We start from the raw sequence: 14784 nt of genomic DNA, 5'->3' as shown, positions 1-14784 counted from the left end.
ATGTTATTTTTTCAGAATGTTGAATTTATTCAAAGTCATCACTGAAACATTACGATAAAATGATGGCAATAAATTTAGAAAGGTCAAATTAGAACACACAAAAGGAATTTGCTTGGACGGAGCTTTTCTGCCTTTTCGTTGATCAACTGAAAATTCTCTACAACGTGTAGTGCGAGTGTTAACACTTATAACCAACGCACATATAGATTAGAATTTTCATTCTCTTTTTATTTATTATTTTTTTATTTTTTTTAAGAAGTAAGGAGAGATCTCATTAGAAGGTATCGAAAAATTATAGCAAAAGAAAAGGTCTATTGGTAGTTGATCTATTTATATATTTACAACAATTCAGAATTTGAGTGATGCAGTATGTTTGGTAGCTATGTCAAGATATATCACAATCAAATTTTTGGATCCATCTATGTTAGTTGATTTGATAATGGTTACATGCATCATCTTTTTAGTCTGCAATTTCATATTCATATTAATCGAGTTTCATCTGAAAGTATTATTTTTTTAATTCAAATATTGGGTTCGTGCTTGCACGGACTATCACGCCTAGTGTGTGTGTGTGTGTAAACTTACTTAAATAATATTATTTGTATAATTAATTTCAAACGTTTCATACTGACATTATTAATGCCAAATTACAAAAATAAATTCACTTCTACTATGGATAATATCATCATTACATTTATCAAACAAGCAATTAATGATGTTTATTATACATTGTTGAAAAGAGACTATACGCCAACCAAAAAAGCAAAACAAAATTTTGATTCTTAAGTCTTTAGCAAAAAAAGAAAAAAATCATGCAATGGCAATCATTTCAAGCTCAAATCCAAATGGTGATATAACGATAAAATATGGCATATGCCTAAAAACCATTCTACTAGATTTGAGGACTATTCGGTAGATGGATGTCGTGAATTTGTGAAGAAGGGTGATGATGGAACTAAAGAAGCATATATTTGTGTTAATTGTTGATATTTTAGGAATTTTAATCGAATGAATAGTCTGTCATTGTATCGTCTTCTAATACTTCAATCTCGCTTCTTTCACCCACTCATTAATCCACATGGTTGTGGAAATGCGTCGGTTATTTCTCAACCTTTCATGTTCCGATTTGTGCCAATTAAGTACAATCAGAGGGTCCATTTTCTACTATTATCTCTGACCAGATAAAATCTTTCATCCATGAGAAATTTCTTGGTAATCCTTGTTGTTGTTATTACTGAGGATGAACATTAGCTATGAAACAATCTCTATTTATTAGCATAAATTTATGTTAATTAATCTCTAGTGTGTTTTCTTTTACATTAGTAAAGACAAGAAAAAAATTAAAATTGAATTTCTAAAGTTTGTTATTTTAAAACTGTGACTTGCTTGATTAATTGTTTTATGCAATGTAACGACGAAGAAAAAAAGGATAAATGTGCATATTGACTAAGCAATGAATATATCATAATGTTTTGTAACTTGGTCTTCAATTCAAAATTTTATTTTATTTTTGTAGAAAATACCTTGTAAGTTAAGTTTCTAGCAAAGTATAAATTTTATATTACATTCTGTTAAGTTTTTTGTTTAATTATTTAATTTTATTTATTTTGAAAAAATGTATTTTTTTCACATTAAAATGTATGCTTATGTTTCTTCATCAGGAAATAAAATAGCATCTTCATTTTTCTATCAACTTCATAGATTTTTATTTAAAAACACAAAAATTATTATCAACTTTCAGAAAATAATTTAATCCAAGCAGATTAAATACTAAAAAACTTAATCGGTGTGAATTGTCATTTTTTACAACATTCATGAATTTATTAATGAAAAAAGCACATGCATAATATTTTTCGGATCTTAAATTACAATATATAAATAACATTATCTTTTATTTATAAAATATATTTTTAAATAATAAAACATAACAATTTATATATTTAGATTTTTTTTCTGTATAGGATGTGTATTTTATTTAGATTGATGTCACATCTTTCACCATGTTAAATCAAGATTGAAATGTTTTCACTCTATTTTAAAAGATGTAAATCACCTATTACATATAGGTTTTTTTTTGTCCTATGTCCTAATATGTGAATGTTTTTTATGATATTAAATTCACAAATAATGACAAAGGAGTAGTCAAATGTATTTTTAGTTGTTGTTTTTTCAAGTTTAGTTTAGTAAAGAATTAGTTTTCTTGTAGCATTGGAAAAATACACTAGTACCCTCTTAGACTGTATTCGAAATTTCAGAGACACAACTAAACTAAACTAAGGTCCTATTACCCTCGAACCCATTTTTTGGTAATTTGTGCACCTTTTGACTTAAGTGGCACAAAATAACTATCAGCGCCTCAATTACCTGGATTCGCAGAGTGTGCCACGTAAGACGAAATGATACAAAATTACTAAAAAAAAATAAGTTCATTGGAGTAATATGACCTTATTTTAGATAGGATATATCTCTGAAATTTCGGTCATAGTCTAAGGGTACTTATGTCTTATCCCTTTAATAATTTAAACTTTTAAATAAGATACACTCAGTTCAATATGGTATTAGAGCAAGTCAAAATCATGTATAAAAAACTAAATAAATAATGCCTAAATAAAAGAACTTATAATTCCAATATATATTTGCAACAATCACTAAATATAATAACCATGCATGACCAATTAGTGTAGACTCAACCTCTAAATTGTTACTTTTATGTTATCAAAAATCAATGTGTATACCTTATTGAACTACATATATTCTTAGGGTCGTCATACGATGTGAAATCTTGTTATGATATCAGAATATTCTAAGGTACCGCGTAGATAAATCATATATCTCTCTATATATTTTTTTTTATAAATAAATAGGGATAATTCCCAAGTACCCCTATACCTATGCCCGAAATCTCAGAGACACACTTATACTATACTAAGGTCCTATTACCCCCCTGAACTTATTTTATTAATAATTTTTACCCCTTTTTAGCCTACATGGCACTATCTTGTGGGCCCAACGATTGTTGACTTTTTTTTCAAACTAGTGCCACGTAGGCTAAAAAGGGGTAGAAAATTACTTATAAAATAAGTTCAGGGGGGTAATAGGACCTTAGTATAGTATAAGTGTGTCTCTGGGATTTCGGGCATAGGTTGAGGGGGTACTTGTGCATTTTCCCTAAATAAATATTTTGTGATTACAAACTTTCAAGTATACATAATTTTATAAAGATCCTGTAGTAGTAATTAGGCATTCTTTAATTTAATTCTTTCACATGGTAGAATAATCTCTTCAGGCCGCATGAGACCCTTTTTATAAGATTCAAAATGATTGTTTAAAAATATAAACTTATAGATCGAGTGTTGCGTTAAAAATAAATTTAGGGTTTGAAATTTAAAATCATACTTTTTTTAGAGATGTTAGTCTCAAATCGCATGTCGAAATATGAATTTGAATTCAAGATATCATAGCGTATGTCCAAATACAAGCTTAGAATAAAAGGGTTGTATAAGAAATGTTATTTTTCACCTATATTTTGACTACTCAATTAGAAGAATATGAGTAGAGATAGGAGATTATGTCTTCTAATATGTGAAATTTTGGACTCGCAATTTCATATTGCAATATGAAATCAACATTTGGACATGCGATATCATGAGATAAAATCTCAAATTCTCCAAAAATCAATATTTGAAAATTTTCAAATTCAAAAATAGACCAAGAAGTTTAAATTTTGTAACAACAAATCACATTTATATCTACTAACAATTTAATTCATATGTAATATAAAATATATAATTCATACAATTACTTTTAAAACCATTTATATCTCATAAAAAATTATTTACCAAAATAAAATTTGTTATTACTTTAAATTAGTTCCTACTCTACCATTTAGATTAACCAAATTCATTATTTTTTATCAAATTTATTTACAAACCAAATTGACCAACAAATGACTCAAAGTAGCAATGTTAGTTCATATTCTCAGTCATATAATTGAAAAATGCAAGTTCAATTTGAGAAGATTATCCGTAGGATGTGGGATAATTATATTAAATATTGGACACTACAACTTATGTTTACTTTCTTTTTTTAATGAAATAAAGTTTGGTCAATAAATATTCTAATATTTTAGAATAGTTTTGTGATATTATATTATTAAATCTTATAAACGTTTGCTAATTTGTTAAAATTTTATAAAGAAGATACACAATTTAATAGTTTTACAAGTTATAGGATTTTATGATTATGTCTAAACAAACAACATGAAATGTCCAAACAAAATCAACTTCATCTCATGATCTCATATCACATGGTCAAACGGACCCTGGGTATATACATCAAATTAGTAGATGCATAACATTTCTTTATATAATAAGAATAAGAATAACAATAACAATAATAATAACAATAATAATAATAATAATAATAATAATAATAAGTCAACAACAAAAACAACAACAATTATAATAATAATAGCAACAGTAATAATAATACTAATAGTAATAGTAGTAGTAGTAGTAATAATAATAATAATAATAATAATAATAATAATAATAATAATAATAATAATAATAATAATAATAATAATAATAGTAGTAGTAGTACTGGTAGTAATAGTAATAGTAATTGTAATAGTAATAATAATACTAGTACTAGTAATTATTATTATTATTATTAATAATTATTATTATTATAATAATAATAATAATAGTAATAATAATATAATAATAATAATAATAATAACAATAATAATAATAATAATAGTGTAACGACCTGTTTAGTCGTTTTGAGCAGGTAGAATTTCTTTTGTTAAAAACTGACTGTGTCGACGGATCACATGACGGATCGTCGAGGGTCTCCGTCCCAAAACACTTAAACTCTGAAATTTGGATACGGGGAAACAACTCTCTGAACTTCGCAACGGAAGAGCAGCACGGACCGTCGTAGGCACGACGGACCGTCACAGACTCTTTAATGAATTCGACTCTCTGAACTTTGTGACGGAAACAGCAGGACGGACCGTCGCAGGCACGACGGGCCATCATGAGCTGTGTACCCCTGACTGGGTCGGATTTCTGCTAAAGTTTTAAAGGGGCGTTTTGGATTATTTATGACAAACTGTATGAAATTAGAGGATAAGTTTAATAACTTATTTACTTGGGGGTTAAAGGAGATAACCTTGAAATAAATAGTGGGTTACTTTTATCACTTTTTATACTTAATTATATGATAATTAGGGTAAAAGAAAAAGAGTTTGAACAAGGAAAAATAAAAAGTCAGAAACAAAGGGAAGAACGAGCGAGAAAGAGAGAACGAAGAGGAAAGCAAAGGCATTGAGAAGTAGCTTGCTTGATCACGATTCTTCGGTGGAGGTAGGTTATGGTTTATGCTATTTCATAGTAAACTCTTAATAGAGAATGATATGTATTGGGTAGTATTGTAAAGTCTTCTATATGTTTAATTGTGTGCTTGCATGATGTGATTATGTAATTGTAATGGATTGGAAAGATGAGGCTATGAATCTTAAACCTTAAATCCACTTTGTTAATGATGATGCCTTGGTATAAAAGAAGGTTTGATGAACTAAAAGAATGAGATTAGGGGATCGGGTGTCACGAACCGACACGTAGAATTAGGGGATCAGGTGTCATGATCCGACACGTAGAATTAAGGGATCGGAGTGTCACGTACCGACACCAGGAATTAAGGGATCGGGTGTCACGAACCGACACGTAGTAATAGGAGATCAGAGTGTCACGTTTCGACACCAGGATAATAAAGAGAATGAATCTTTAGGGGATCGGAGTGTCACGTTCCGACACCAGGATGATAAAGAGAATGAATCTTGAATTATGTTAATATACTCAAATTTAAAGAACCTATTTCCCAAATGAGTATGGTGTGGAGGCTTGTGTCCTCATAGATGTGCTGGGGTTGTGGCCAATGCTTATGGTACTTGTTGTTGTCACCAGTTGAGTATGGTAGTCGATTTTATGTTATTATCTGATATATATTGCTTTCTATTTTGAGTTGGCCGATGATACCTACTCAGTACTTGTGCCTTGTACTGACCCCTACTTGTAATTTTCTTCCTTGTTATTTGTGGAGTGCAGCAAACATGCCATCGACTTCAACTCGTCCTCAACTCTAGCCAGTCTTCATTACGTCAGATTTCCGGGTGAGCTATTGTTCCTAGCTCGGACTGGATTCTCTCTCATTCATGTCTTGATGTCCTTGAAGTTCGGACATGGACCATCTGTTTACTTATTTTAGCTTCCTAGATACTCTTAGATTTAGTAATTTTAGGATAGAATTTTCTTGTGGTGATGACTTCCAGATTTTGGGAATAATAAGTATTAAATTTTAGAAGTTATTTATTGGTTATATTAATGAGTTTTAAGTCTTCCGCATTATATTCTGTTTATTATGGTTGAAATGTTGGGGTTTAGATTGGTTGGTTTGCTCACATAGTAGGATAAGTGTGGGTGCCACTCGCGGCTCATTTTTGGATCGTGACAAACTTGGTATCAGAGCATTAGGTTCGTTGGTCTCATCACACAAGAACGAGTCTAGTAGAGTCTTGAGGAACGGTAGGGAGACGCCTTTACTTTTCTTTGAGAGGCTATAGGACTTTAGGAAAATTCCATTCTTTCTTTCTTTCGTGCTATTACTTGGATCCAATTGGTATCTAGGTGATACAAATTGGTATCTGACCATCTTCACTCTATTTCGCAGATGGTTAGAAATAGAGCAACAACCGCGCCAACACCAACACTGGCAAGACAGGATGCGTCTGAGCCAGCCACTGGGGCTGTAGCTTGAAGAGGAGCAGTGGCAAGAGGCCGTGGTAGAGGTCGCGGGAGGACGTCCTCTAGAGGAAGAGGACAAGCACCTGGCCCATCTAGTACTAGGGAGGTGACTCCTCCACCGACTGAGGAAGTAGTAAGAGAGGGTGAGGAAGGGGAGAATGAGCAAGTGCAGAATGAGGAATTACCACCCTAACCTACCCCAGAGATGATTAACCAGGTTCTTGCTTATCTTAGCGGGTTATCCGATCAAGTCCAAACGCCTCCAGTGTTTTCTGCACCAGCACCTCAGGTTCCGGGAGTGCAACATGCAGCTGTTGTGGCTCCCCGCATGGATGCCTCATTGGAAATAGGCACGTTTCCTCGATTGACTACAGGGCCTATAATGAGGAGTGATCAGCACGAACTTTTCACTAAGTTCTTGAAGTTGAAACCTCCAATTTTCAAGGGTGCTGAATCTAAGGATACCTATGATTTTCTGGTTGATTGTCATGAGCTGCTACATAAGATGGGCATAGTGGAATGATTCGGTGTTGAGTTTGTAACCTATCAGTTTCAGGGAAATGCCAAAATGTGGTGGCGATCGTATGTTGAGTGTCAACCAGCACAGGCACCACCTATGACTTGGGCATCATTCTCTAGCTTGTTTATGGAGAAGTATATACCCCGGACTTTGAGGGATAGGAGGACAGATGAGTTCCTGAGCCTAGAGCAAGGCAGGATGTCGGTTACTGCATTTGAGGCTAAGTTTCGTGCATTATCTAGGTATGCCACCCAGCTTTGATTCAGTCCACAAGAGCGGATTCGCCGTTTTGTGAAGGGATTGAGGTCAGATTTGCATATTCCAGCCTTACAGGTAGCTACTGCAGCAAAATCCTTTTAGGAGGTGGTCGACTTTGTGATAGAGGTGGAGGGAGTGAAGCCAGACGACTTCACCATGGCATCAACAACTAAGAAGTTTCGTAAGGGAGGTGAGTTTAGTGGTTCTTACTCCAGAGGGCAGAGTTCAAGAAGTTATCCAGCCTGACCTATTCAGTCTTCACTGCAGGCTGTAGCTGGGGGTCCACCGCAGACCGGTCAACATTTCTTTGAGTTTGGAGGTTATCCCCAGACTTCGTCATTCTCACAGAGACCTATGCCTGACCCCAGAGAGTGTTATGGATATGGAGAGACTGGACATATTCGGAGGTTTTGTCCAAAACAGAGTTACAGACCCCCAATAGTCAGAGGTAGAGGTGGTCATGGGAGAGGCCGCCATTCTAGAGGACGTGGTGGTCAAGGTAATGGTGTTCACCAAACCAACCGGGATGGCGGGCAAGCCGGAGTGACAGCGGCACAACATGGTAGGGGAAACGGACAGACAGGTGATAGGGCCCATTGTTATGCTTTCCCTGGGAGGTCTGAAGCAAAGACATCTGATGTTGTTATCACAGGTAATCTTTTGGTTTGTGATTGCATGGCTTCTGTATTATTTGATCCTGGATCCACATTTTCATATGTATCTTCCTCATTTGCTACTAGTCTTGATTTACATTGTGATTTGCTTGACATGCCTATTCGTGTCTCTACTCCTGTGGGTGAGTCGGTGATAGTTGAGAAGGTGTATAGGTCTTGTCTTGTGACTTTTGTGAGGAGCAATACTCATGTATACTTGGTTATCCTAGAAATGGTTGATTTCGATGTAATTCTGGGTATGACTTGGCTTTCTCCAAATTTTACAATCTTAGATTGTAATGCTAAAACTGTAACGTTGGCCAAGCCTGGGACAGATCTGTTAGTGTGGGAGGGTGACTACACTTCCACTCCCGTTCGTATCATCTCCTTTCTTCGTGCTAAGAGAATGGTTAGTAAGGGTTGTTTAGCTTTCTTGGCACACCTCAGGGACGAAACTTCACAAATACCTTTGATTGAGTTTGTTTTGATAGTTCGTGAGTTTCTGGATGTGTTTCCTGCAGACCTTCCTGGTATGCCACCGGATAGAGATATTGATTTCTGTATTGACCTGGAGCCGGGTACTCGCCCCATTTCCATACCCCCTTATAGAATGGCTCCCGCGGAGTTAAGGGAGTTAAAGGCCCAACTTCAAGAGTTGTTAGGGAAAGGCTTTATTAGACCAAGTGCATCCCCTTGGGGTGCTCCTGTTTTGTTTGTGAAGAAGAAGGATGGAAGCTTTCGGATGTGCATAGACTACAGACAACTGAATAAGGTAACTATTAAGAACAAGTATCCTCTTCCTCGCGTTGATGATTTGTTCGATCAGTTACAAGGTGCTTGTACCTTCTCAAAAATCGATTTGAGATCTGGTTATCATCAATTGAAAATACGGGCAACCGATGTGCCAAATACTGCTTTTCGGACCAGGTATGGGCATTATGAGTTCTTAGTAATGTCTTTTGGGCTTACGAATGCCCCTGCTACTTTCATGAGCTTGATGAACGGGATTTTTAAGCCATATCTGGATCTCTTTGTCATTGTATTCATTGATGATATACTGATATACTCAAAGAGAAGAAAAGAACATGACGAGCACTTGAGAATTGTATTGGAAATTTTGAGGGAGAAAAAGTTTTATGCCAAATTCTCCAAATGTAAGTTTTGGCTAGATTCACTGTCCTACTTGGGGCATGTGGTTTCTAAGGATGGAGTGATGGTGGATCCTTCTAAGATCGAAGCAGTGAAGAGTTGGGTAAGACCTACTAATGTTACAGAGGTAAGGAGCTTTATTGGTTTAGCTAGCTACTACCGTCGATTTGTCAAAGGATTTTCCTCTGTTGCTTCCCAATTGACAAATTTGACTAAGCAGAGTGTTCCATTTGTATGGTCGGACAAGTGTGAAGAAAGCTTTCAGAAACTCAAGACCTTGTTGACTACTACACCAATTCTTACCCTGCCAGTGGAAGGTAAGAATTTCATTGTTTATTGTGATGCATCCTATTCTGGTTTGGCTGCAGTGCTAATGCAAGAGAAGAATGTAATTGCTTATGCTTCGAGGCAATTAAAGGTGCATGAACGTAATTATCCGACCCATGATTTGGAGTTGGTTGCAGTAGTGTTTGCATTAAATCAATGGAGGCATTATCTATATGGGGTTAAGTGTGAGGTCTATACGGATCATCGTAGTTTACAGTATGTCTTTACTCAGAAAGATCTGAATTTGAGACAGAGGAGATGGATGGAACTACTGAAGGACTATGATATCACTATCTTGTATCACTCGGGAAAAGCTAATGTCGTGGCAGATGTTTTAAGTAGAAAGGCAGGGAGCATGGGAAGTCTAGCTCACTTGCAGATTTCTACACGCCCAGTGGCTAGAGAGGTTCAGACTCTGGCTAATGACTTTATGAGTCTGGAAGTACTAGAGAAGGGAGGATTTTTGGCCTGTGTGGAGGCAAGATCTTCCTTTCTTGACAAGATTAAAGGAAAGCAGTTTACTGATGAGAAACTGATCCGGATTTGAGATAAGGTATTGCGAGGAGAGGCTAAAGAAGCAAAAATCGATGAGGAAGGCGTTTTGAGAATCAAGGGAAGGATATGCATACCCCGCGTCGATGATTTGATTCACACTACCCTTAGCAGAGTTCTCATAAAGCAATAGCTATCACTCAAGTATTGATTTGGCCCCATTTGAGGCACTGTATGGGAGAAGATGTAGGTCTCCCATTGGGTGGTTTGATGCATTTGAGGTTAGACCTTGGGGTACTGACCTTCTGAGGGAATCGTTAGATAAAGTGAAATGCATTCAAGAAAAGCTTTTAGCGGCTCAAAGTAGACAGAAGTAATATGCAGATCGAAAGCTTAGAGACTTGGAATTTATGGAGGGTGAACAAGTCTTGCTGAAGGTTTCACCCATGAAAGGGGTGATGCGGTTCGGTAAGCGAGGTAAGCTTAGTCCGAGGTACATTGGTCCATTTGAAGTTCTGAAGCACGTGGGGAAGGTGGCGTATAAACTAGCATTGCCTCCAGGATTGTCAGGAGTGCACCCGGTATTTCATGTGTCTATGCTGAAAAGATACCATGGGGATGGAAACTACATCATTCGTTGGGATTCAGTTCTTCTTGATGAGAATTTGTCTTATGAGGAGGAGCATGTTGCCATTTTAGATAGAGAAGTCCGCAAGTTGAGATCAAGGGAGATTGCATCCGTCAAGGTTCAATGGAAGAATCGGCCAGTTGAAGAGTCCACTTGGGAGAAGGAGGCTGATATGCAAGAAAGATATCCCCACCTTTTTACAGATTCAGGTTCTCTTTCTCTCCCTTGTTCTTCTTCTTGTGATCGTTCGAGGACGAACGATGGGTAAATTGGTATCTATTGTAATGACCTGTTTAGTCGTTTTGAGCAGGTAGAATTTTTTTTTAAAAAACTGACTGTGTCGACAGATCACACGACGGACCGTCATGGTCACGACGGATCGTCGAGGGTCTCCGTCCCAAAACACTTAAACTCTGAAATTTGGATACGGGGAAACAACTCTCTGAACTTCGCGACGGAAGAGCAGCACGGACCGTCGTAGCACGATGGACCGTCACAGACTCTTTAGTGAATTTGACTCTCTGAACTTTGTGACGGAAACAGCAAGATGGACCGTCGCAGGCACGACGGGCCGTCACGATCTGCGTAACCCCGACTGGGTCGGATTTCTGCTAAAGTTTTAAAGGGGCGTTTTGGATTATTTATGACAAACTGTATGAAATTAGGGGATAAGTTTAATAACTTATTAACTTGGGGTTAAAGGAGATAACCTTGAAATAAATAGTGGGTTACTTTTATCACCTTTTATACTTAATTATATGATAATTAGGGTAAAAGAAAAAGAGTTTGAACAAGGAAAAATAAAAAGTCACAAAGAAAGGGAAGAACGAGCGAGAAAGAGAGAACGAAGAGGAAAGCAAAGGCATTGAGAAATAGCTTGCTTGATCACAATGCTTTGGTGGAGGTAGGTTATGGTTTATGCTATGTAACGACCTGTTTAGCCGTTTTGAGCAGCAGATTTTATTTCTGGAAAAATTGGCTAAGTCGACGGACCCCACGACGAATCGTCATGGGCACGACCGACCGTCGTGGGGGTCTCGTTCCAAAACACTTCGAATTCTGAAATTTGGGTACTGAAATCGACTCTCTGAACTTCGTAACGGAATGGCAGGGCGGACCGTCGTGGGCACAATGGACCGTCACTGACCCTTTAATGGAATTGAGTCTCTGAATTCTTTGACGGAGCAGTAGGACGGACCGTCGCAGTCACGACGGCCCGTCACAGGCTGCGTAATCCCAGACTGGGTCGGATTTCTGTAAATATTTTAAGGGGCGTTTTGGACTATTCCTGCTTCTAATTATAAAGTTAGTGGTTTAATATTAATAACTCAATTACTTGGGGGTCAAAAGAGATAACCTTGAGTTAATTAGTGGGTTAAGTCCTCATCTTTTATACTTAATTATATGCTAATTAGGGTAAAAGAAAGAGGGTTTGAATAAGAAAAATAGAAAGAACAAAGAGAGAGAGAGGATCAAACGAGAAAGAGGAGAAACGAGAAGAAGAACAAAGCGTGGGGAATTTGCTTGCTTGATCACTAATCTTCGGTGGAGGTAGGTTATGGTTTTTATGCTATTCGTAGTAGACTCTTAATAGCGAATGATATGTGTTGAATAGTATTATAAAACCTTCTATATGCTTAATTGTATGCTTGCATGAATATGATTATATAATTGTGATAAAACAAGCATTATGAAGCTATTGAATCCAAAATCTTGAGAAATCCTAATCTACTTTGTTATTGATGATGCCTTAGTATGAAAGAAGGCTTGATGAACTAAAGTAATGAGATTGATGATGCCTTAGTATGAAAGAAGGCTTGATGAACTAAAGTAATGAGATTGATGATGCCTTAGTATGAAAGAAGGCTTGATGAATTAACAGAATGAGATAAGTGGAGCGGGTGTCATGAACCGACACGTAGAATTAGGAGATCGGGTGTCACAAACCGACACGTAGAATTAGGGGATCGGGTGTCACGAACCGACACGTAGAATTAGGGGATTGGGTGTCATGAACCGACACGTAGAATTAGGGGATTGGAGTGTCACGTTCCGACACATAGTATTAGGGGATCGGAGTGTCACGTTCCGATACCAGGATAGTATGATGAGGATCGGAGTGTCACGTGCCGACACAAGAGGAATAAAGATAATGAATCTTGAAATTATGTTAATAAATTCGAATGAAAAGAACCTATTTCCCAAATGATATGATATGGAGGCTTGAGTCCTCATGAGTGTACTTGACGTTATTTTATCAAAGATTCTTGTACATGTTGTTGCTAAAGATTGAGTATTGTAGTTGATTTATGATATGATCTGATATATACTGTTCTCTATTTTGAGTTGGCCGATGATATCTACTCAGTACCCGTGTTTTGTACTGACCCCTACTTGTGTGTTTCTTTCTTTGTTATTTGTGGAGTGCAGCAAACGTACCGTCGTCTTCAACTCAACCGCAACTCTAGCCAGTCTTCATTACACCGGATTTCAGGGTGATCTAATGCTTCTAGCTTGGACTGGGTCTTCTTCTTCGTGTCTTGATGCCTTTAAGTTCCGGCATGGACTAGCTTTTCATTTATTTTAGCTTCTTAGATACTCTTAGTTTAGTAATTTGATTATAGATGTTCTTGTGGTGATGACTTCCAGATTTTGGGGATAATAATAAGAGTTTGAATTTTTAGAAGTTATTAATTGATTTATTAATGAGTTTTTAAGTCTTCCGCATTATTTTCTGTTTATTATTGGTACATGATTGGGGTTTAGATTGGTTGGTTCGCTCACATAAGAGGATAAGTGTGGGTTCCAGTCGCGGCCCGATTTGGGTCGTGACAAACTTGGTATCAGAGCATTAGGTTCGTTGGTCTCATCACACAAGAACGAGTCTTGTAGAGTCTTAAGGAATGGTAGGGGGACGCCTTTACTTTTCTTTGAGAGGATATAAGACTTTAGGAAAATTCCATTCTTTCTTTCTTTCTTTCATGCTATTACTTGGGTCCAATTGGTATCTAGGTGATACAAATTGGTATCTGACCATCTTCACTCTATTTCGCAGATGGTTAGAACTAGAGCAACGACTGCGCCAACACCAACACCGGCAAGACAAGAAGCGTCTGAGCCTGCCACCGGGGCTGTAGCTCGAAGAGGAGTAGTGGCAAGAGGTCGTGGAAGAGGTCGTGGGAGGGCTTCCTCTAGAGGAAGAGGACAAGCACCTAGCCCATCTGGTACTAGGGCGGTGACTCCTCCACCGACTGAGGAAGTGGTAAGAGAGGGTGAGGATGGGGAAAATGAGCAAGTGCAGAATGAGGAATTACCACCCCAACCTACCCCAGAGATGATCAATCAGGTTCTTGCTTATCTTAGCGGGTTATCTGATCAAGGCCAAGCGCCTCCAGTGTTTTCTACACCAGCACCTCAGGCTCCGGAGGTATAACATGCGGCTACTGTGGCTCCCCGCATGGATGCCTCACTGGAAATAGGCACATTTCCTCGTTTGACTACAGGGCCTATAATGACAAATGATCAGCATGAACTTTTCAGTAAGTTCTTAAAATTGAAACCTCCAGTCTTCAAGGGTGTTGAATCTGAGGATGCCTACGATTTTCTGGTTGACTGTCATGAGCTACTACATAAGATGGGTATAGTAGAACAGTTTGGTGTTGATTTTGTGACTTATCAGTTTCAAGGAAACGCCAAAATGTGGTGGCGGTCACATGTTGAGTGTCAACCAACAGAGGCACCACCCATGACTTGGGCATCATTCTCTAGCTTGTTTATGGAGAAGTATGTCCCTCGGACTTTGAGGGATAGGAAAAGAGATGAGTTCTTGAGCATAGAGCAAGGTAGGATGTCGGTTACTGCATATGAGGCTAAGTTTCGTGCATTGTCCAGGTATGCCACCCAACTATGTTTCAGTCCACAAGAGCGGATTTGCCGTTTTGTGAAGGGGTT

The sequence above is a fragment of the Solanum lycopersicum genome, chromosome 5, assembly GCF_036512215.1.
Source record: "Solanum lycopersicum chromosome 5, SLM_r2.1".
Classification (NCBI taxonomy): domain Eukaryota; kingdom Viridiplantae; phylum Streptophyta; class Magnoliopsida; order Solanales; family Solanaceae; genus Solanum; species Solanum lycopersicum.
This window is presented reverse-complemented; position numbering follows the sequence as displayed.